At 37.2% G+C, this 21,823-nt stretch overlaps 1 long non-coding RNA gene across 1 annotated transcript; it reads left to right on the forward strand.

Annotated features, from left to right (window-relative positions):
* The first annotated feature begins 5,339 nt into the window (after positions 1 to 5,339).
* Positions 5,340 to 11,025, forward strand: LOC118818567. The gene is made up of 3 exons (XR_005008083.1): positions 5,340 to 6,133; positions 10,747 to 10,831; positions 10,959 to 11,025. It is a non-coding gene; the product is annotated as an uncharacterized LOC118818567 (long non-coding RNA).
* The last annotated feature ends 10,798 nt before the right edge of the window (positions 11,026 to 21,823 follow it).

Genomic DNA, 21,823 nt, shown 5'->3' on the forward strand with positions numbered 1-21,823 from the left:
ATATGGATTAGTGGAGGGCGTTTGCTGCACCGGCTGAAGCGCGAGGCTGCGGGGGCAGATCGTTTTCGCGCGCGGGTAAGTGGGGCAGATGTGCCCATTGTTGGGTTATTAGCTAAGAGTAACGAACCAAGCTTAGCAGGGGAAACCCCGCCCTCGTGCGCCTACCCACCCATCCGCCCCCCTCCAAACAGCACATTAAAGCTGCTCGAGTGAACTTCATTCAGCACTCACTCATGAATGAGCAGAGGAGGACACGCTTCATGAAAAACGCCCGTTTATCAATATCAAAGAATCGCTCTCCTCTGCAAACGACGGCTGATGTTTACATTTACATTACAGACGCGTGTTTTGCGCGCGGTTTTCTGATATCTCTTGTGATACCATTTTCCGGGCCTGATGAGTTTTGATCTGGTGTAGTTTTATAATTTGGATGAAGAAAAAAAGAAGTGTGCATAGAAAAGTTCATAAAAATGTTATTAGAGATGAAAACATGGGCAAGAGATGCTCTTCAAAAAAGAGGTTCTTTAAGGGTTCTTTAATAAAGGCAGAGATTATATACAGTCTTAGCACAAAAATATATTTCATGATACCAAAAGGTCCAATGAACTTAAAAAAGATGGCTCTTCAAGGGTTTTTAGTAAATGCAATGGTTCTATCCAGCACCATGAGTTCTATGTAGAACCCTTTTGGGTTTGAATGGTTCCTTGTAAGCACACCTAAGAAAAGATGGCATACAAGTGATTCTACACTTGTACTTCAGTAAAGAAAAAGGTTCTATATAGAACCATGAACACTCAAAGAACCCTTTGCATGATTAAAGAGTTATAAAAGTATAACTTATAAAGTGTTCTTCAGATTGATGGTGAATGTGCTGAAGATGGTTCTTTATAGAAACTTTTCAAAAATGGTTCTATATAGCACCAAAAGGGTTCTTCTATTGTTGCAAGCTTGACATTACAACAATAGCAGAACACTTTTTGGTGCTATATGAAAGAACAGTTTCACACACACACAGAACCATTTAAGCATGAAATGGTTCTGTATTAACCTCAAAGATCTAAATAGAATGACTAAAAAACCTTTGAAGAACCATTTTTTTAAGTGTGTAGTATTTTGATCTAGTGTCTTTTGTAACTTGAGAAGAAAAAGTGTGCACAGAAAAAACTGTCAAGAGCATGAGGTTCTCTTCAAAAAAGTTCTGCAAAGGTTCTTTAGTAAAGGCAGAGATTGGGTACAATCTTAGCATAAAGAGTTCTCTATAGTACCAGGTCTTATAACTTGTAACAATAATAACAGAACAATAGATGTTTGTCTGCTATGTAGAAAGGTTCTTTAAAGAACCATACAAAACAGGTTTTCCATCATAGAGGAGAACTATTTAACGCATTCAGAAGATTCTTTGAGTGTCCATGGTTCTATAATGCCATTGTCTTTACTGAAGAACCATGAAACAAACATTTGAATGCTGAAATATATGTGTATGTCTGTGATTACTTAAAGGGCCAATATGATGGAAAACTGAGCTTTTGTTCAATTTTTATTTTAATGAAAGTGTGTGATATGATATGCAAACATTGTTTAAGTTTGTTATACATGGAAACTAAGCTGCAAAAAACAGCCTGTTTTAATATCAAGTTTGTGATGTCACAAAAGCTGACTCATTTACATCTATCTGCTTAACCAGCCAGCAGCAGCTTAGCCCCGCCCAATCACTCTGAAGTTATAAGGAGTGTTTCTGCTTTTTGAATGAGGCTCAGTTGAGGATAGCCAATCAGAACAAAGCTCATTTATGTAAATCAGCCCTAAAGGTGCAGTAACAGAAACAGTCAGTTTAATTCTAAGTGATACAAAATTAACATGAAAATTTTTGGTATATAAACCCAGTCATGAGTGAACTTCAGGAAAAAAATAGCACCCAAGTAAAGTGTAGGATACTGACATGTCAAAGAACCTTTGAAAGGTTCTATGTAACACCAAAAAGTCAAACCTTTTAGAATCATTTCAGCTTAGAGTGTACACAAATATTGTGTATATATGCTTTAAAATGCTTCTTTAAGAGTTCTTCAGTAAAAGCATTGGTAGAACCATGAGCACTGAAAGAACCATTTCAATTGTTCTTTGCATGGTTAAGTGGTTCTGCTTCATGGACCTTTAAAACATATATACTCCTTTTTGCTAAGAACATACACTATAAGAAATTGTTCTTCACAGGTTCTTTAGTAAAGGGAACGGTTCTATTTAGAACCACGAGTACTACATAGAACCGTTTACTTAAATGGTTCTTCAGACTGATGGAGAATGTGTTGTATATGGTTCTATGTAGCGCCACCAAGGGTTTGCTATTGTTACAGCACCTTTTTGGTGCGATATAGAACCATATACAACACATACTCCATCAGTCTGAAGAACTGTTTCACCATGCAGAGAACCATTAAAGCACGCAGATGGCTCTATATCAATCTCATGGTTCTGAACAGAATCATTCCCTTTACTAAGGATCTCTTGAAGAACCTCTTGAAGGTTTGAACAACAGCCGGTAGCTAAATGCTTAGCGGTTGCTGTTCATTAGTGGTAATTAGCGAACTTACTGGGGCGGATGGCGCATGCGCGGTGGGCCGGCTGGGTGACAGCTTGGCGCGGTGAGTGTTGGGGCCTCCATCACTTTACCCCCCCACCCCCTTTACTCCGGGACCCCCAACTCTGCCACATGTCAAAGGTGAAGCTTCAAGACTCGTGAAGCCAACAGCTGCTCGCGGGATGGGGGGGCAGATTAACTTTTGGAGAGTTTTTTGTGGTTTGTTAGGGACCTGCTCACATCTGTTAGGGTCAGCAACAATGACCATGGCTTTAACGAGTTAAATAAAGTTAAACTGTCACTAATTATAAGTCAGCGCCGACTGTTTTCTGGAGTGTTTGATTGGCTCAGACTGGCACTGTTGGTTAAAGACGAACGTTCTTGATTGGTGGAACAACAAAACACGTAAACATTGTAGGAAAAAAAAACGAACAAGGCGGAGAACAAAGGAAATGCAGCACTCATATTTATTGAAATCATTCCAGCATTCATTTCCATCATCCAATATCACAAAGCAATAAACAATCCATTGTTTTGTGTACACAGGGAAGGCGGAGGCGGCCCGGATGGACGGATGAGGATGAGTGTGAGGTAAATGTGATATTCAGGCAGGAAATTTCAGAGAGCAGCCGCATCTGCGCGCATTCTCATACTGGTCGATATTTCTCATTCACACTCGAGCCTCCATGACGCGAAAGGGTGTGTGTGTGTGTGTGTGTGTGTGTGTTGGGGCCTGCTCAGGCGGTTCTGATCGAAGCTCCTCTCCTCTCCGAGCTGTTTTAACCTGCAGGCCTAAAAAAGGTAAAAGCTTCAGATCTGTTATTAATGAGGGTGGAATAAGAATATAATTCAAAACATGAAATATTAAATATTAAAAAGCTCAAGACACAGGCCTAAAAGAGTAGTGCATGATAAGGCAAGGCTCCTGTACCTGTATAACAGCCTAGATGCACTTTATTAATTTTTTAAACTGAAATTTACAATTCTTTAAATTTTTGAAAATTTAAGTCTACTATAATACTTCAAATTCTAATGCAGATATTGAAAGAATACAATGTCTAACTAGTTAGTTGTGGCACGTGATTAAATATGGTGGCATTAAATAAATAAATAAATAAATAAATAAATAAATTCTTTCTTTAACTTCTTAAAATTTAATTTTTAATTCTAATACAGCTGCATTTGTGCCCCTCACTAGAGCTTATGATGGTGGCATAAAACATGACTCTACAAATCTATAGTTTTTATTATTTTTCATTTCTTGCCCTGAAATTTGCTTCAAATTTTTGAAAATTTCAGCCTAAATCTGAAATTTCCCCAATCCCATTACATCTAATGCTCCTCTCAAAACAGACATAGTTACAAGCCTTTTTTATATGGGTAGCAGAAGATAAAGAAGATAAGATAGTTTACAGTTTCGTGCAAAAAAAAAAAAATACTGGTATTTTTATTGATGGTTTTGGGCTGGGTTCCAGATTTAAACCCTGCAGAGAACACTGGTCTCACATTACACACAAACTTGCTTGGCAGTGTATTTCATCTGCTGAGTGAAACAATATTGACTCTTCTTTCTGTAAAAGACCGTCTGCAGGTTTAATCCACAAAGCTTCAACATTTAAAGACAATCAAAGGAAAAGCTCTCCCACACTAACTTGCTTAAATTCTTGCCAATTTATTGAGAAGTAATCTGTTGTTAAGACTTTTAAAAACTTACTGTTTAGCCACTTTCTGCGTTAATTTTTTCAAACTCAAAGGCCTGGAAAAGCGTCAGACAAGGCTAATTTTCCAGTATGTCAGCTTAAACTGAACTTTTCCAATTGTATCTATCTAATATATATATATATATATATATATATATATATATATATATATAGTTATTCGATCATTTAAAGCCTGTTCTCCGCTTGTTTCTGTATGAGCTGGAGCAGAGCTGGTCTGAAACTGAATCAGAGGCGACTGAACGCTTCAGACACCAGCAGTTCCGGGGCGATCAATGAGACGGTGACACATTAAAGCATTAAAACCAGACCGCTCTGAATACCTGCGTTTATCTCTCACCAACTCAGGCATTAAGAGCAGAGGAGAACGTGGGAGAACATTGGAGAACACTGACTAGACATACGAGGTTATCCTGGTCAGCTTTTTCACACTGAAAAGTGGAGAACGATGCGTTAAAATAACACCTTCATAAATGACCTGTTCATCGGTGTATTTGTTTGTGTTTTAATACAGCTAACGGAATGAAACGAAAGTAAAATTAAATTACATGTGAAGTTTGATGCTGTGAATAACGAATATTTACACCATGCCAATCTGCTGTTTACACTAAAGTTATTTATGAATTGTTCATATGTGCTGTATGTTCTACAATAAATATCGTACCTCTTAAAAATAGATTTACTCATTGATTTATTCAATATTTTATCGCTGAAAAAAGGCGTTTAAAATGACGGAACATTTTCTGGCGTCAGGAAAAATAGAAATCCTTATTTCCTTTTATCCTACGCGGTCATCTTCCTCCTCCTCCTCCTCCTTCTCATTTCCGAAGACAAGCCTACTGAATAATAGAATTTAATTATATAAATAAAATTATATAAATCACAAATATTTAAAATCAAACCGTAATATTGTCACATTTTCGTTAGCGATTAACAGTGCGCTCAAATATCATCAATATATAATAAGATATTTTATTAGTCAGCTCTTGAGACGGTAGTTAATATGTAGAAAATAATAATTTAAATGTTTAAATGACATTCAGACTTGAAAAATATTAAATTTTAAATTAAAAACCGCATTCTTAAAATTGCGACTGATTTTAGAGGAAAAGAAAAGAGAAGAAAAGGAAAAAACATTCGTGTGTGTGTGTGTGTGTGTGTGTGTGTTGGGGGGGTCTTGGAGAGTGATGTATGCACCAATCGATAGTAGACTACATTATCCTGATCAATGAGTTTAAGCTGAAAGGAGAGTTTAAAGACACAATTCCAGCCACACTTCAGATCGGCTAAGTAGACTAACTTAATAGATCCATTGATCGCTAATTGACGGTTTGTGGAAGTTTGATGATAGTTTTCTTTTAACGTAGTGTAAACGACCCACAAACAAAAACATTCAACACCGTTCAGTATATTCTCATATCAATCAGCAGTGCTCTCAAATAAAGAGTAAAAGTATTAATACGCTGAAAAAAATGGTTACAAAAATGTGCTACATCAAGAAAATTGCTATTGAGCAATTATTGCTTTGATGTAAGGTATTTTATACATATACATATTCATATATATATATATATATATATATATATATATATATGAGATATTTTCCAGTCACTGTACCTGAGTTTGGCCTGTATGTCAAAGAGTTGAATCCAAAATAGCACAGATAAGGCACTGTTTGCTTTTCCCAAAGTCAGTTAATTCAAATTTAGCAACCTTTGCTCAATGCAAATACACACAGACTGACTGAGCCTTCCGGCCTTTAGCATTCCTGTGTTTAAAAGAGCAGATCACACTGCGCTGCGGAGTTCAGGCTCAGCACTGACCAGCCATGACACATCGGGTAAGAAAAAGTTATTCATACAGTTGTGTGTGGTCTGTAATCTGTAAGACTTTTGGAAAATTATAATCTTAAAAAACTGTGAAAATTAGTGTGATCTGGTTTAAATAATCTGACATAATGTTAATGAGTGACACAGCCACAAAGATTTTGATGGATCTAAACTACCTTCAGACTGGTGGGTGAGATCTATAATGAGCCCCTGTTATAGGCCTACAGAGTGGACACTAAAACATGATGTGAGCTATAATGAGCCTGAAGAGCACAGAGCGAAATCCCCATAGCTGAAAGGATTATCCCATACAGTGCTGGATTAGTTCTTACAGGATAGGTTTCCTGGTCAGGGATTAAGCCTGGTCCTGGACTGCTGTTGGATTTCTTTTCTTATGGAGGGATTCCATTCAGAAGTCTGTGCAGGACTAGGCTAAATCCTGTCTGGGAAAGTGACCCATAGTGTTAATGGATAAGGCCTAGTATTGGAATAAATTGCAGTTACTTGCTTAAATTGCTTAGGTTTAATCTGGGCCTGTGAAACTGGTCCACAGTTTCTGTATCAATCCACACAGATAAACTAAGCATTACATTCATTCAGCACTGTAACAGGTCACTCCACACTGGGGATTTTTGGTATTCAAGGCCAAATAACATAACAGTGGAAGGTAAAACAAACCCATCACCTTCAGCAGCTGGACACAGATGAAACACTGTAAGAGGAAGTTCCGTATGTGTTGGATGTTAACACTGAACTCAACACTGTAAGTGTTGGCGCTGATTTTGCTGTGTATCTACTCAGCCTGCAAAACTGACCGAGCCATTAACACGTATCAGGAAAAGATCTACACAGATATGAGGCCTGTGCTGAGGAGCTTTACAGTTATGGTTGAGGTTTAAGTGATCAAAGCGAAGAAGAAAATAATAACCTCTCCTGGTGAACATAATGCACCACAGATGATGTTTCAGCCAGAGAACATGATACCACATCAGCCCAGCTCAGTGCTCAGATATAACATGTATGAATAAGTTATGTAATATAGCATATATGGAATATATTGTGTGTGAAAGTAACAATTTGGCACATAAATATTGTATATTAAACATCATTAAGAAATACATTTACACAGTTAAGTGCTATATGAATAAGCTATTTACTTATATAGTAATCTAGTAAATAAAAAATATAGCATTATTATAGGGTAACAAAGTATATATGGTGTATGAGTGCTAACAAAGATTAAGGAATATACAGAAAAAAGTACATTGTTAATAATATAAAACTAAATCGTAATAATGCAGTAAAATATGTGATGACATAGTAATAATGCATTAATATGCATGCAGTAATAATGCAGCGCAATAGAAATAAAGCATATCGATACGCCATATAGTGATATAGTAATATAACCTGTGTAATTAAATAGTAATGTAGCTTATGAGTGCATTAAATGTTCATGTATAACATATGAATTAGGCATATAGTGTTATAGTAATAGCTTATAAATAAGGTAAATGCTGATAAGTCATATATAAGTAAGGCATATAATGTGATATATAGCACATGAATAAGCTATTACTTAAATAGTGATATAGCATATGAATACGCTGTCATGGCATAGTAGTGTAGTGATGTAATTATCTAGTAATAATACAACATATATTACGAACATAAAGAAAGTAACAGCGCATGAATAAGGCATATACTGATACAGTCATAAAGCATGTGAATAAGCTAAATACTGATATATAACATGAACAAGGCATGTAGTGATCTAGTAATATGGCAGAAAAGTAGGTAAATATTGATAGAGTAAAGTAGCATGTAAGTATGGTACATAATGAGTGATATTGCAAAGTAGCCATAAAACATAAGAAAGCATACAGTGATTTAGTACTATTGCATATGAAGAAGGTATATAGTGATAGCATATAAATGAACAATTTGAGTATAAATATTGATACAGTAATATAGCATGTACATTTTCCACATACTGTTATAGCGGTATAGTAATAAAGTAATAAAGTGAAATAGTGATAAACCACATGAAGAAAAGACAGAGCGATATTTGAGTATTTCATATGAAGAATGTATATGTTGACATAGTAATATATCATATAAATTGAGAATTTGAATATACTTATTAATATGGTAATATGGTATATAAATATGGTATACAATGCTGAAATATGGTAAAATAATGATATAGTGATAAAGGCATACAGTGATATAGTACTGTTGCATAGGAAGCTGGTATATAATCACAATAATAAATGGAGGATTTGAATGTAAATATTAATATAGTAATATGTCATGTAAATATGGCATTTAAAGATAGTAATGTAGTAAAATAGTGATAAAACATGAAGAAGACAGTGATATAGTACTGATGCGCATTATTACTAATGTGGTAATATGTCATATAATAAGAGTTTTAACATGAATACTGATATAGTTATATAGCATATGTGTACGGTTTATACTGATGTAGTTTTGTGTCTGTGCTGTCTGAGTGCTGCCTGTGCTCTCGTGGTTCTGTAGCTGCCTCCCCCCACACTCCCTTCAGACCCCCAGACACCCCCACCCCACCCCTCCCTGAGTTTTAAACCTGTCTGCACGTCTCCAGGTCTCTGCAGGGCGCCACATGTCACCGCATCCGTCCAGCGAAAGTACAGCTCGCTCCAGGTCTCTTTCAGCTCCGCGAGCAGCGCGCGCGCCCTATCCTCATAATAACCAGCGCGCGTGCAAAAAAAAGGGAAAAAAAGCAGCCCAGCTCGCAGCTGCGGTCATTACACCGCTTTACAAAGCGATCAGATTCCCTTGATTTTCCTTTTCTCTTTTTTTTGGCCACGCGCTCCATCTCTTGGTGGCCCTGCTCTCCGCTCCTCCTCGCGCTTCTCCTCCTGTGTTTTCTGGTCGCTCCTCGCGCTCCTCCTGAAGCGTCTCTGGCGCCGTTTCCCGGCCGTGTGTGCTCGGCAGCCCTCCGCGCGCTGGAGTGGATCAGCATGCAAATTGGGCTCCACTTTCAATCGAAACCTTCGATCCGCGCGAGCCGGGGCTGAGCGCAGCGCTCGGCAGGACACTGAGCTGAAAAAAAAACAGCCCAAAGAATACATATGCATGTTAAAAACACAGCATTAGCCTGAACGGCGCAGATCAGTCTCACGGTAAACTGCACCATGCATGGAATTATGGGACTTACATTTATTTGTTCATGTTTATTTAGACTACAACCCGCATTAAAAAGCATGAAACATGCGCTCGAGTCAATAAAGATGATATTCATTACTGATAGAGGCTACGATCCTTTGTGGTGCATATATATAAATGCAAAATCAAAAAGCACCAAAACATTATATAATTAAAAAACACATTCATAAACCATATAAGGCAATAAAGCATACATTATACATGAATTCTGACAAAGATTAAGGTATATAAAAAAAACACACTAATAAAGTGTTAATAACGTAACATAACTGAAACAGTACTGGTAATACATTTCAGCGAGATATGTAATGACAGTAATAATGCATGTCATTACAAATTTAATGGCATAATAATATAGTGACATTATGATCATAGTGCCATAGTAATAAAGGCATATATATATATAAGGGACATAGTGATATAGTAATATGACATTTGTAATGACATAGTAATACAGCTTATGAGTGAAGTAAATACTGATATATAACACATGAATACGGCATATAGTGCTATGATAATAGCTCATGAATAAGGCAAACACTGATATATCACGTGAATAAGGCATATACAGTGATATCGTAACCTAGAATATAAATAAAGTAATTTAGCATGTGATTAAATATTGTTTATAGTGCTATAGTAATAAAGCATATGGATTAGGCATATACAGTGCTATAGTAATATAACATTTGTAATTATGCAGTGATATAGTTTCTGAGAGGGGTAAATACTATACGTCTATAACACATAAATACGGCACATACAGTGATATAGTAATGTAGATGAACAGGTTAATACTGAAATATCAAATATTAATAAGGCATATACTGTGAAATAGTAATCTAGAATTTCTAGAAAAGGCAATAAAATCATTTACACACAAATAGTCACTTAAAACACGAAATGGCATTTTTACGATACATATAAGAGCAGTTTTATTATTTAGGGGGATTTTTTTATTTATTCTCTATTTATTAAATTATTATTGGATTGGGTATCAAAATAGTATTTAGTACAACTACAAATAGAACTTCTATTTTTTTTCTTAATGATGATATGATTATATTTTAGTTCTCTCTGAAGGATAAAATCATATTTTATGAGTCTATAACTCAGTTTGGGCCAAAAATTCTTTTAGTTTTCCTTGATCTCCCTTCTTAAACTCAGTCTGATGTAAATAACACCACTGTACTGCGTGGATATTTACCTCACTCCTAATATTTACGTATTCATTTTACGTTTTAACGTTCAATATGAAATCGATACGTATGTGGATATGAGAGTGAGGAGTGAGCGTGTGGACATTAATGGGTTAAAATGGATTTAACAAGAAGGAGTAGCCGCTGAAAATCACCTCTACGCAGCAAAGAGGCCACATCGTGATCAGATATTTTATTGATCTTTTCTTTTTCAGAGGAAAAGCGTTAAAATTCAGAGAGAGAGGAAAAACACAGAGGGAGGAGTTTTACAGGAAAACAACCTCCCAGCAGCGATAAAAGGTAAATAAATTTCACTCCTGATGACTCCATACATGTTTAATCCGTGAGCGCGAGAGAGAAGCAGTCCGTGTTGTGTAGCAGCAGCGCGTGCTGTTCTCAAGCTCTGTTTCTGGTTCTGAAACCGCAGAACACGGAGGACACGCGGGCCTGATGGACTCTTACAGGCTGATGGTTCAGCATGAATAATGAATGAGGAGATGGTGGTGGTGGTTGGGGGGGGTGGGGAGGGCTCTACAGCGCTGAACTACCGGCCTAAAGAGCCTCATCGGCGGCCTGATGGAAGCGATATACAGCCTAACTCTGCACACAAGATGGTTCTTCAAGGGTTCTTTGGTAAAGGGAATGGTTCTACTCAAAATAATAATAAAACATTTAAATTGTGAAATGGTTCATCAGATTGATGGAGAATGTGTTGTATTTGGTTCTATATAGCACCAAAAAGGGTTCTGCTATTGTTATAGTGTCAAGCTTGTAACAATAGAACCCATTTTGGTGTTACATAGGACCATTTTCAAAAAGGTTCTATATAGAACCATAAACAACAAATTCTCCAACAACATGAAGAACCATTTCACCATGCAAAGAAATATTCAAGCATGCAAATAGTTCTTTGAGTGGTCTTGGTTCTATATAGAACCATTGTCATTAACAAAGAACCGTTGAAGAACTTCATTTTAAAAGTGTAGAACCATTTGTATGCTTAAATGGTTCTTTGCATGATGAAATGGTTTTTTAGACTGATGGAGAATGTGTTGTGTATGGTTCTATATAGCACCACAAAAGGTTCTGCTGTTGTTACAATGTCAAGGTTGTAACAGTAGAAGAACCCTCAAAAAGCTTCTATATAGAACCATGAAAAACAAATTCTCCAACAAGCTGAAGAACCATTTCACCATACAAAGAAATATTCAAGCATGTAAATAGTTCTTTGAGTGGTCTTGGTTCTATATAGAACCATTCTCACTACTAAAGACCCCTTGAAGAGCCATCATTTTAAGAGTATAGAACCATTTGTATCCTTAAATTGTTCTTTGCATGGTAAAACATTTTTTCAGACTGATGGAGAATGTGTTATGTATGGTTCTACATAGCACCAAAAAAACATCTGCTATTGTTACATATTAGAAGAAACTCTTTTGGTGCTATATAGATCCATTTTCATTCTCCAGCAATCTGGCATCAATCTTCAAGCATGCAAATGGTTTGTTGAATGTTCATAATTCTACATAGAACCACTCTTGAGAAAACATATTTTATGTAGCACCTTTTTGAAAACGGTTGTGCATAGCACCAAAAATGTTTTTGCTGTTGTTATGATGCCAAGCTTGTACTTATACTTTCACCATTTCACCATACAAAGAACTATTTAAGCCTGCAATGGTTATGTATTGAATACATGGTTCCAAATAGAAAACCTTTGAGGAACCTTTTTAAAGAGTGTATAATTGGGGTGGGGGTGTAGAGGGGGGAATTAAAGTTTAATGTGCTCAATAATGTCTGTTCTCTCTGAATTTTGCTCTCTGGCAAGCAAAAAGCTGCATAACTGAGCTGCAGTGGCTTCTGCTGCTTGTCTGTGAGGGTAAATATGGCTGATGCTAGCTATCAGAAGAGCCATTGTACTGGAGTGTTGACTGAGCTGTGTTTCTGGTTAAATCATTAGCACTGTATCTAAGTGGCAGGCAAACACTACTGCAGCATTTACAGAGTAAAAGTTTTACAATCACAAATCAGTAAAGGTGAAATTCTTACCAATGTTAGAATTCTTTAGATTCTCAACAATAAAACAAGCCAAAGCAAATGGGCTGATATTTTTAGTACAAAATGACTTTAATTTCTCACAATTTGAATAAAATAGAAGCTTTTGAAGGAGCGAAGATGATGATGATGACAGAACTTACAAAACAACACAAATAATTAGTATGTACAGAAAAAATTCAATCTGTTTGATGTATGATATAAACAGAGTGATTCAGAATGGTTTAGTGTGAAATGATTCATTGTACGTACTCACAGTGGTGCTAATAGGGGTCACACAAAATATAGCCACTTTATTCAATTTTACTTTAAAAAGCTATTTTATTTAGTAATGAATCTGATAATGTACGACAGTACTGCATGTTCCTCTCCACCATTAATGGATTATGTAACATGGTTTTATGTAAAAATATGTTTTAGGCTCAAATCTTATGTCCTAACCAACATCAGAGACATCAGGCAGTGTATTCATAACCATTTTAATGTAACAGCTTTCTGTGAGGGAGCTTTGAGAGGTGGATGTCTGGTTCCTTTCACCACCACTGTGAACAGTTCTGACCTTCTGAAGCATTTCATATCAAACCACTCTGATAAACATCTTTACCACTTAATTATTCAGGAATTTTGAAAAATTAGTGGAATTTCCCTTTGATTGAATTATTCTACACATTTTTATTCCATCAAATAGAGTCAGTATACACAGACTGTACTACCTCAGTATAAAATACAGCCTATTTAACACACATGTTCAGTTTTCTGAATGTAGAAATCAGTTAAATTCAATATTTTCCTAAACTGCACTCTATTGAACCTGAAACATGCAGCAGGGCATCTGTGTAAAAGCTGAAAGCAGCAGCCTGTTCAGATCCACACTGAGTGTCTGCGCCTTTCTGTCTTTGTGCTCACACCGAGGGGGTATTTTCTTCTGTAGGAGTCGCAGCACTAATCAATAACCTAGTGCAGTGTTGCAGCCATGCAGAAGCAGCATGTGCGTCGCTTCAGGGAGGCTGCAGCCCAAGCACAGCTCGCTGTATTATGTTGGGACCAAATATGAACAAATGGGCTCCATGAAATTCTGAAGAATTGCCTCTATAGAGCTTTCGCCCCAAAGAGAGGTGAAAATAAATGCTGATTTGGAATGAATTAAAGCCAAATTCATAACAAAGCATCTCTAATAATCTCAATTTACTCAATTTGGAACAAACCCTGTCAACCACAAGCTGGAAAGCACTGCAGCATCTCCATCTCTCTAACCTGAACTCTGTTCTAAACATGGACACACCCTGATATAAATATATTTTCATTTCAGAATTGTAAGACTTCCATGTCCAGGTATTTGTCTGCTGTTGCACTCTATTTAATACCCAAATACAGCATAATAAAACCTTACAGTACTGTGCAGAAATCAGAGACCGCATTTTAACACATTTGATTTCTATCAAAAAGGCCATTAAGTAAAATTCATTCAATTTTCAGCATCAGAAAAAAGCAGAAAACACAAATAACATCATCTTGTTTTGTGTTCAGTGTGTCACGCTTAAGCTTCATCACAGCTTCCATTCTTTTCAGGAGACCCACTTTCAGTTCCTCAAAGAATCTGCAGACACACCTCCAAAGTTCAGTCTTAGAAGTTGGTTGATGATTTTCTGAAGTAATCAAACACATTCAGTGGTGTTGAGGTCTGGACTCTGGGGTGGTCAGTCCATCGTTCAGCTTCTTTGTTTGATGTGTCCGTCTCCTTTTCTCAGTGAGGTTCTTCTTGACAGCTACACATCCTTTCAGACCCACAGCGCTGAGTCGTCTTCTCACAGTGGAAGGATGGACAGAAACACCTGTGGATGTTTTCAGATCTGAAGCAGCTTGATTTTCTCCTCTCTCTCAGAGATGAAAGCTTTAAGTGCTGTTTATCTGATGAGGGCAGTTTTGGTGTCTATCAGGTCTTCCAGGTGGTTGTTAGGAGTCACATTTTCTCTGTAGCCTTTGATAATGTTTTGGGCTCCAGTTTTGGAAACTCCTATTTTTTTCACTTATATATTTTTTTTGACTTCATGTAACAGGACTATCTTATATCCCATGTGCTCCAGAGTGCATTGTGGTGATACATTAGCCAGAAGAGTGCTAACAGGCTACAGGCTACTACTTCTCTGTTAGCTTATGCTAGCTATGCCTTGCATAAATGGGAGAAAAAAATGATCATTCTGTTGCAGACTGAGAGGAACAAAATTGATTCTCGGTCCGAAATTGGATTCTGGCTATAGTGGCTCTAACATGTATGGCTGTAAATGGCTGGACAGAGCATCCATTTTAGGTCATAGTGGTCAAAGCTTGACACTTGAGAAAGACTGTACCTTTCCTGCAATTGGGCGTGGTTTCATTGCCTTTAGTGAACATGCCTCCAGCACTTCAGAGCAGAGAATACTGCTTATTTTTCACAATTTTCTCCTTTTTTATTATACAGCAAATATTTTATCATTTAAATTCGGCTGTGTGGTTAATTACACATTTTTCTGTGGTGTAACAAACTCAGAGCACATATTTATCACTACTTTACCTGGACCCCTGTTCAAGGTTAGAGAAGGGTATAATAAAACTTTGCTGGTGAGCCCTGGCCTTTTAAGGGGTTAAGTATCTGTAGATCATCCATAGGAGACCATCACAAAAAAGTGTGACCAAGTTTTGAGGATGCATTGTCTAAAAAGATTTGGGTGACTGGGTGACTACTAGTGGATTTTCACCATGTTACCCTCATAGCTCCAGTGCTAAATTAAAGAAGCAAAATTTGGACACCAAACATGTCTTGGCTGATTGACTACATTTAGGGTAAGTGAAAAACTGTGCACATCACATTTTCCTCCTGACCATTCCATTAAAGCCAGAAATGTGGAGGTGAGGAAGTAGAGCTAAAGCGGGGGGAGATGAATCTGTTTACTTGCTAAAGCAGCCTGCCGTCCAAAATGTTTAGCGCAGCAGGTCCTTCTATTAACTCCAACAGGGGTCATTACATAAGCAAATTACTACAAGTGTAAATACATCAAGCCAAGTTTTGCTGAGTACACAGATATATGGCTAATATGACCTAACTTCTATAAAACTGTAGTCATATCTACAATAGCTTAGCCAGCTACAACACATAAATCTCTCAGAAAAACACACTGTTGATTATCTATCATCATCATGCAGCCAATAAAAAGGCTAAGCACACCTCGTAGTGACGAGCTAGAGAAAGTGGCCCATCCATTTCCCGTCCCGGGGGGCACAGACGGCCATCCCAGCGGTGCTTCGTCTTCCTGCCTGAGCTTCCTCCTCTTTACACAGTCTGCTAACTGCCCCGGGACAGAGAGGTTGCCTCCTGATTCTGGAATCAAGTTCTAGAACTGTTGTACTCTTAAAAAGATGTTTTTTCAAGATACTTTAGTAAAGATATTGTTTTTATTTAGAACCATGAATATTTGTTGTTTTTTGTTCAAAAACAAAAATGTTTGCATGCTTAAAGAGTTCTTTGCAAATCGCTCTTCAGATTGATAGAGAATGTGCTGTATATGGTTCTATATAGCACCTTTTTGAAGAGTTCTATATAGTACCAAAAAAGATTCTTCTATAGTTACAAACTTGACATCATAACCATAGTAGAACCCTTGTTGGTGCTATATAGAACTCTTTTCAAAAAGATGCTATATAGAACCATATACAGCACATTCTCTATTAATCTGAAGAACCATTTCATGATGCAAAGAACCCTTTGATCATGCAAAAGGTCTTAGTTCTCTATATAAACATTTTCTTTACTAAAGCACCCCTGAAGAACCAACCATTCTCCATCAATTTGAAGAATGATTTCACCATGCAAAGGACCATTTAAGCTTGAAATTACCATTGTCTCTTAGCATTTCCAGCCCTTGGCCTGGATTCACAAAAGCATCTTCAGGTGTAAAACAAAAAAAACTTAAAAATATGATTAAAAAATACAATTATTTAAAAATGTTTGGAACATTTCATTACACACATGCTTTCATTTCAAGGCTACCTACATAGGGACTTCATAACACATGCATAAGTATTGAATAATGTATTAAAAATCAATACTTAGGCATTTATGAACATGTCAGTATTTGCAATTTGACATATACTGTTTTATGAAGTTTGCATTGACATATAGGCCCTTAATCTAAAGAGAAGTATTTGTTCAATTTATAACCCTGTTATAAAACTTTATTGCCAAGTTTAGAGAGATGTATAAGGCAGAGGCCTGGTTAAGAACACTGTATCGGTTCTATTAAACTAAAATGTAAACAGAATTTCCAATGTTGCCTTAGTTTGAGTGCATGCTTTTTTTCAAATATGTCTTCCATTACTTTGGAATGAGGCTCATAACAGTGTAATAATTTAACCAAATGTCCCATCATTTTAGACTGAGGGCCATTAAATCAATTATTCACTTCATACAATATCATCTTGCAGAAACTGACATAAGATGTTTATAAATATTAAATATTCTTATTTAACCTGTTATTAAATGCTAATGCATGTGTTATGAAGTCTCTATAAAGGTAGCCTCTGAATAAAATATTAATATATATTCTTATGAATGTTTCTGGGTTAAGATCTATCATAAGCTTTATTCTTTGGAAAGTTCTCATGAATCTGGCCTGTTGCCCATGTTTCAGAGTATTCAGCTCAGTAACAGCTTGTAAATGAATTAATTGATTAATTGAACATGTTGGAAAGTGTATTGGAAGCAGGGAAATGTTAGGATTAGCTTATTAGCATGATATCACTGGCTTAAACTTACACTAAACCTTGGCTTGAAGTGAGCTGTGAAAGTTTTGGAGGCTGGATTAAACATGCTTAACCCCTGAAGCTGACCTTAACCTCAGTTTACCCTTCAGAGCATCCGCCCTTAATCACAGCCTTCAAACCCTCAGCTACCAACACCGGCCTTGAAACCAGATCAGATCAACATTCTTCACTGCTCTTTTTTGGCTGTTATGGGCATTGTTGACTCCTGCTGAGCAACATATGTATGAAGGAACATCAGAGTGAAAAGTACGGTTAATTTTTTAAAGCACTGTTAATACTGGTTCTCATTTGAACTGGCTGTGTCACTTATACAGTGATGGGAAACACAATTTACTGCAAAATGCACCTATAAACCAGAGCAGTGGGACGGTCCATATTCTCTCTGTGTTAGAGTGACAAGCCCTTATCAGTGATACATAGCCGTGTGACCAAGGTTGTGACCTCTACAGCACCACAGAAGGGGCATGGACAGGCCACTTTCGTCTATATAGCTCCCAGCAATAGACTGAACATTATGAATTGGTGCTACTATGTAAACACTACCACTTACACTCCAGCAACACAGAAGGCTACAGTGAAGCTGAACCAAAGGCCTTACACCGTACACTCTCAGAACTAAATGTGTGAAACTGTCACTGGGGCAGTACCTCTTTTGTCACTGGGATGGTTCCCTCAGGAGTACATCTCAGTGCCTTCAGTAACTGTACCATAATCCATTAAAATTATATAACCCCATTTCCAAAAAAGTTGGGATGCTGTGCAAAATGTAAATAAAAACAAAATGCAATGATGTGCAAATCATTTAAACCCTATATTTAATTGAAAATAGTTCAAAGACAACATATCAAATGTTGAAACTGAGAAATTTTATTGTTTTTTGAAAAAATATTTGCGCATTTTGAATTTAATGCCAACAACACATTCTGAAAACATTGGGACGGGGGCAACAAAAGGCTGGTAAAGTTGTGTAATGCTAAAAAAAACACCTGGTGGTTGATTGGCAACAGGATAATAACATGATAGTGCAACAATTCAAGAATAATGTTTCACAACATAAAATAACAAAGAAAGCTTTTCATCATCTATGCTACATAATATGATTAAAAGATTCAGAGAATCTGGAGAAATCTCTGTATGCAAGCGACAAGGCCAAAAAACAGTATTTGCTGGTCGTGATCTTTGGGCCCTCAGGCAGCACTGCATTAAAAACAGACATGATTCTGTAGCGGAAATCACTGCATGGACTCAGGAACACTTCAGAAGACCATGGTCTGTTTAAACAGTTTGTTGCTGCATCCACAAATACAAGTTAAAACTCTAAAACATTCTAAAGGTCTAAAGTCTAAAACACTATAAAACTCTAAAAGAAGAAATCACATATAAACAGGATTGAGAAATGCTGCCACCTTCTCTGGGCCTGAGCTCATTTAAAATGGACTGATGGGAAGTGGAAAAGTGTCCTGTGGTCCAACGAATCAACATTTGAAATTCTATTTGGAAATCATGGACACTGTGTCCTCTGGGCTAAAGACAACTCAGCTTGTTATCAGTGCACAGTTCAAAAGCCAGTATTCATGATGGTATAGGGGACATTAGTGCACATGGCATGGGTGATGTTCACATCTGTGAAGGCACCATTAATGCTGAATGATATATACATGTTTTGGCAATATATGCTGCCATTCAGACAGTTTCAACATTTGATATGTTGTCTTTGTAGTATTTTCCTTTAAGAAATGGTTTACATAATTTGCATATCATTGCATTCTATTTTTATTTACATTCTGCACAGCGTCCCAACATTTTTGGAAATGGGGTTGTATTTTTTAAGTTGTACTAACTCCACACATGCTGTCTTATCTCCAGGCATTTTATTTTATTGTTCTGTTTGAAAACTTTAGGTTATGAAATGGTACAAATATGTACTTTTCATCTGGAAAAAACTTATTTAAGGTGCACAATTGGACCTTAAAACCACTGTTGTACCTTCGAGGGAATGTTTACATTGTTTGTACCTTGATGAACGGAAAATGTACCTGCACAGAACCTTTATTTCTAACAGTGTATTATTGAGCTCTGAGATTGTCCTGGGTCAGCTGTTGTTTTGGATAAATCTGATAGGGACTTTAACTCTTTAAGGTCAATGAAACAAGTTTCTACTTACATTTAATTCACTCTTTAATTCTATGATGTCTCAATGCATGTATTTTGATATATACAGAACTGTGCAAATGTTTTAGGCACCAGAGAAAACTAATTTATTTTTATGTCATGTAACCATTTCCAAAACTCTCCTTGAGGAAGATCAGTACTAATGACTAATAAATTGTTTTGGCCGAACATACATACATACATACATCATCTAAACCGCTTATCCTTCTGGGTCACGGTGGGGTGCTGGAGCATATCCCAACTGTCATTGGGCGGAAGGCAGGATACACCCTGGACAGGTTGCCAGTCCATCGCAGGGCAGACAGACATACATATACAATCACACACACACTCACTCCTAGGGGCAATTCAGCACGTCCGATTGGCCTGACTGCATGTTTTTGGACTGTGGGAGGAAACCGGAGTACCCGGAGGAAACCCACACAGACACGGGGAGAACAGGCAAACTCCACACAGAAAGGACCCCGGTCGCCCGGCCGGGAATCGAACCCAGGCCCTTTGCCTTTTTGAAATCAGGTGTGCTGATTGACGATGGAGTTTAATAAATCCATGTGATGGCTGGCGGTGTCCAGGAAAAAACTGGAAACAAACTTTATACTTCAAACTAGCTAAAAATCAACTTAAAATATTTAAATTAAACTAAAATTGCACCATTTGAATGTATTTAGTTTCATATGCACTAATTGTATATGAAGTTTTTACAAGTGAAAATGTATTTATCACCAACATAAGTGGTTTTAAACAATGAGCTTAGGTGCCCTTTTCACTGTACTGTACATAAAAATTTGATCTAACGTTAAAAATACACATGAATAGGAATATACTTCATACTGTTATCATTACTCTGACAAAGTGTTTCTGTATCGATGTGAGCTGCATTCTGAATACAACGCTCAAAAACTATTACAGTGCATCCAACAATAAAGGCAGCATGGAGCTTCTTTTATTCAGTGATAGGGAAACACAGGAGCTCATGGTCAGCTCCACCTCCACACGCTCATCCCTTTTACTGACCAACATGGACATGCATGCTCACCAACTACTCTGGAGACTCCACTATAGTCTTCATGGAACAGTGTGGAGGGATGGTCACTCAGATAGAGTCTCAGTCAGAGAGGACAGGCTCAGTCATACAGCAGACGTGATCAGAGATGATTAGCAGTAAGAGATGAAGCCGCCGGCTCTGAGTTGATACGGAGAGCGAAGAGAGTCCTTCTGCTGATTTAGGGACGCTCAGAGAGAACCGCATGGTAAATGGGTTCTCATTACAGCATAACGGCTCAAATCTGCCGCACACTGCAGACCATCTGCTGGACGCTGTGCTCACGTACAAGTCTAAACTGCTTCATTCAACTTAAACTACATCAGAAGGAGAGAGAGAGAGAGAGAGAGAGAGAGAGAGAGAGAGAGAGAGAGAGAAAGAGAGTAAAATGAGATAGTAAGAAAGGGAGGAGAGAGAACAAGAGAAAGGGAAAGAAAAAAGGAAGTGAAAGACAGAAAAAAACAGAAAGAGAGAAAGAAAGGGGAAGAAAGGAAGAGACATAGTAGCAGCAAAAGAGATGAAAAGAGAGAGAGAAAGAAAGAAAGTAAAGGAGAGTGGGAAGGAGAAAGAGAAAGTAAAACAAAGAGAAAGAGCAGGAAAAGAGAGAAAGAGTTAAAGAAAGAGAAAGACAAAGACAGAGAGAGGAAAAGATCAACAAAGTGTGTGAGCAAGAGAGAGAAAGAAGGAGAAAAAGAGAGAGGGAGAAAGACAGAGAAGGAAACAAAGATGGAGAAAAGATTGGTGAAATTGGTGAAAAGAAGGGAGATGGAAAGAAAAGGAAAAATAAGGAAACAGAGCTAAAGAAAGGGAATGACAAGAAGGAGCAAAAGAGTCACATTGAGAGATAAAAAGAAGGAGCAAAAGAGTCACATTGAGAGACAGAAAGAGGTAAAGATAAAGGGAGAGACAAGGAGATGGAAAGAGAGAGTAGGTGAGACAAAAAGCAGACAAGGAAAGAGAAAATATGAAAGACTGAAATAGAGAAAGAGGAGATGAAGAAAGCAAAAGAGAGCAAATAAATGAAAGAGACAAAAAGTGGGTGATGGAGAAAAAAGAGGGAGAACAAAACAGAAGGCTAAAGAGAGAAAGCAAAAAATGAAAAGAAAAGGAGGGAAAGGGAAGGAAAGAGAACAGGGGATGGAAAGATAGAGAGAATGCACAAGAGGGAAAACAGAAAGAAAGAGGGAAAGAGTGAACAAGAGGGAAAGAGAAAGAGTGAAAGAGTG

This window comes from Colossoma macropomum, unplaced genomic scaffold, assembly GCF_904425465.1.
Source record: "Colossoma macropomum unplaced genomic scaffold, Colossoma_macropomum, whole genome shotgun sequence".
NCBI classification, from domain to species: Eukaryota; Metazoa; Chordata; class Actinopteri; order Characiformes; family Serrasalmidae; genus Colossoma; species Colossoma macropomum.